The sequence below is a fragment of the Sturnus vulgaris genome, chromosome 9 (genome assembly GCF_052056855.1).
Source record: "Sturnus vulgaris isolate bStuVul1 chromosome 9, bStuVul1.hap1, whole genome shotgun sequence".
Lineage (NCBI taxonomy): Eukaryota > Metazoa > Chordata > Aves > Passeriformes > Sturnidae > Sturnus > Sturnus vulgaris.
Window position 1 is genome coordinate 29,868,947 of NC_142251.1, and position 3,710 is coordinate 29,872,656.

The window sequence follows — 3,710 nt, forward strand, 5'->3', positions numbered from 1 at the left end:
GCTTCTTCCCGGGGCTCGCGCACGTCACGGCGCAGGGGGCGGGGCCGCGGCGGCGCCGCCCATTGGCAGAGGAGGCGGCCCCGCGGGGGCGGGACGGGAGGCGCGCGCCGGGGGCGGGGGGGCCTTGGGGGGGGCGCCCCCCACGTGCTCCTCACGTGCCGCCCCCCCCCCTTCCCCTCAGTTTCCCGCCTTCCCCCTCCACACCCCCTCAGGCATCAAGGTCAAGTGAGGGAAGAGAGGCGCCAAAAATGTGGTGACCCTCCGGTAAGTGTGAGGGAACATCCAAGGTTGGTAAATGCTCGGAAGTCGGAGGGGCCGTGAATAATCAAGGTTTTATCAGTAAGCTACACACTTGGTATGGAAATCGGTATGCTGGTCCCTGACCTACTATAAGAACAGTGGGTTCTGGATAAAGGGGTAGGGGGAAAAGGAAGGAGAGAGAAAGAGATTCATTAAAGAGAGAGAAAGAGAAAAACAGAGAAAGAAGGAGAGGAAAAAAGAAAGATAAAGAGATCACTGTTTCTGGCTCCGACCAAAATCCAGCTGAGGGAATGTCAGTCCTGGTTCCAGGGTGTTGATTCCAACTGTGGCCACCCAGTCCAGGTGGGCTCCGTCACCCCCACGGGCAAGGACTGTCCTCGCCCTGAGGGCTCCACACACCAGGCACAAGGAAAACTTATTTAAAGGCACCGGGGAGGACACGGAAGTCAAGGCTGTGAGGGCCCAGTGGTGTTATCTGTCCCCGTCCTTCAGTGGGAACACACGGGTTGCTCAACGAGTGCTTCCCCCGGCACCCCCTGGCTCAGCACAAATGTGTGTTCCACCCCCTGAGGTTCTTCCAAACGCTAGCCAGGGTAGGTATTTTCACAGGAAATTAAAAATGAAGTATCGCCCAATTTGAGTCGTCCCCCAAGAGCTGGTGTTTTGTGTCAAGGGGGTGTTCTCCCTCACAAATGTTACCCTGGGCAGCGGGAGCTCAGCTCACCAGTTTGGGGAAGCTGAGAAGGGGTCTGGCTGGAGAGAACTCCTTTAAGTCCCAGCTGTGCTCCACAGAGACAAAAACCAGGACAAAGACTGCTCCAGAGGGCCAAAAATGGGACAAAGGCTGGGGTTTGTACCTTGCTTTCTCTCTCTCCCCAGACAGAGGCAGGCTCGTGATGGAGGCTGAGTCACAGAACACGTCACCAGCAAACAAACTCTAGTAACCTCCTGTGAGCTGCATTTCACACTGCAAAGGGGAAAGTTTTCCCAAAGCCAGAACTTACCCAGTAATCTCTTACTGGCAAGTACACGTCTTTCCTCTTCCTTCTCATGACATCAGGGCTGTGCTATCCACGATATGTCCCCAGGTGCCCCTTGAAAGGTCACCCCAAAACAAGGTACAAAGTTACATTGGGGTAATAAAACATTTCTATCATTTTTCACCTTTCAGATCTGTTACTAAAATTTATTTTGACCAACACAAACGCACACCCCAGACACACATTTAAATTGTAGCTACTGAAACTTTTAGAAGTTGTTTTAAATATCAGTGGGGACTCTTAAGCAGAGCCACAGATTGAAAAAGTCCAAAAATTATTTATTTTGCGATGTGTGCTCATTATATTATCCCATCACTCATATTTCATGCTGCTTAATAAGAAAACTTGTAAAAATGTAAAGAAAAAAACTATAAGCTTTATCACTGCTGAAATGCAATGGGTGAGAGCAGCAGGAATTTTCACATAAATTCGTCCCTCTTCTTAAGAAGTTGACTTTAACACAGTGCTGCTTAGAGATGCTTTCAGGTCAGGCTGTATGCGATCTGTGGGGCTCTCATGCCAAAAATGCTGTGCCAGCTATTTACAATGAAGTTGTGGGGCCAGTATTGGCTGGGCAGGCAAGTGTAAACAAAATAAAAATCAAAACCCAACAAAATACTCAATGCACAATGTACCAAGATATAAGGTTCAACAACTTCTTGTTGAAACCATTCCATCCAATTAGTAAAAGCCTGGCTCTGGGTGGTAGGAAAATGAGATTCCTTTAATAGAAAGAAAAGTGCAGCTAACCTTCAGAACAAGTTTGCTTTGCTTATTTTACCCTAAAGAGGCTGTACAGAGGTGCCACCAGATTTTATCGGCAGCTCTCGACAAATCTCTCAGGCCAAAGCAGCGAGCGCAGTGTGACAAGCACTGAGCTCCCTCCTTGGGCTCTGCTTTTTTCCCTGGCAGAGCTTTTTCATTTCCTTCCTTCCCTTCTCTTTAAAGGCTGTTTAGCTGCAGCTCACCGAGAAGCGGCTGCTCTCGTTACCTTCCTCCCATTATTTACAAGCTGCTGGGAGAAGGCACTGCCGCCTCTGCTTCCTGCCACTCACGCCCATCATCTGCTATTGTCTTTCCCACTCTAAATTGCTGCATTGTTTCATCAGCGGCATCATTTACCCCGCTTGTCACCACGGTGCTTGTAATCCTGATTTTCTGGAGTGTTGTACATTAATCCTCCCGTTGCATTGCTCAATGATTGCCCAACCACAGTTGTTCCTGAGCACTCCTGGCTGAATCACCGCGTGGTTGTTCCAAGTGTTGAGGTGGGAACCTTGGCCCTGATACCCCAATTTCTTGCCTCAGCTTTCACCTGCCCAGGTGAGGATCCTTGATGGTCCCTTCCAATTCAGGACATTCTGTGTTTCCTTCTTTCCTTCTCTTTATTTCTGTGCTGGATCCTGCTACTTCCTGCCATTTTTGGCACCGCTGTAAAATAGATGTGATTAATGCTGTCTACTTTTAATTCTGTGTAACTCTAATTTATTTTCTATTTTAAGAATTTTGGTATCAGGCAGCCTAGGGAGTGAGCAGCTGTGGCTCTTTCTGATGCCTACATTTATTGACTAGGATGATTAATTCCTTTAAAACTTCTATCTTAGCTTTAGTCACTTGAGAGCCTCAATGGCTTTCACATGTGTCAGCAGATCCTAAAATTAACTGTTTAAAAGTGTGGTTTAGAATTTCCCAAAGTGCAGGCGCAATGGGAAGATCCTAATGGATAAATGAAGGAGCTCCCTCAAGTGGTGAAATATATTATTGTTACCTGTTCCACTTAAATGTTTTCCTTTTAAAAACATTAAGAAAAGGACAGCAATGTCAGATTCAGAATGTAAAGCCAGTTATAAATGTAGCATTGAATGAGCTTCCATTTTTACATAACCAGAAATAATGGTGTGCATGTAAGACTGAGGCCAGAACTCAGTCAGGCAAGTGCTACAGTTAAAAAGGAAATAATTTAAGAAACTGTGGAGGACTTAAGCCTGATCTGATAATGCATGACTGAATTTTGGCAGGCAAGCCAAAAACTAGCTCCAGCAAATATCACATTGTTGAGGATGCCTGAAGTGCTTGTAAATCATAAAGTTTGCTTTTTAAAAACTCCAGCTCAAGCTTTCACAGTTTCTGCTATCATCATGTCAAGATTTTGTGCATAAATACCCTTGCTCCTTTTTACTCCGTGTGAGGCATAGAGTTTTCAAAATATTTGGTGCGAGAGATTCAGATCAGCAAACTTTGGAGAAAAAGCAGAAGCAGCAGCAGTTACACTCACTTTCTAAGACATGAAGCTGCTGATTTTGCTGGCAGATGAGTTAGAAAGAAATGCCCCCATCCCTCTCGGCAGAGGGCAGTGGTAACCTTACTCAGAATCACATTGCTTTTTGCTACTGAACTGAAATCATCCAT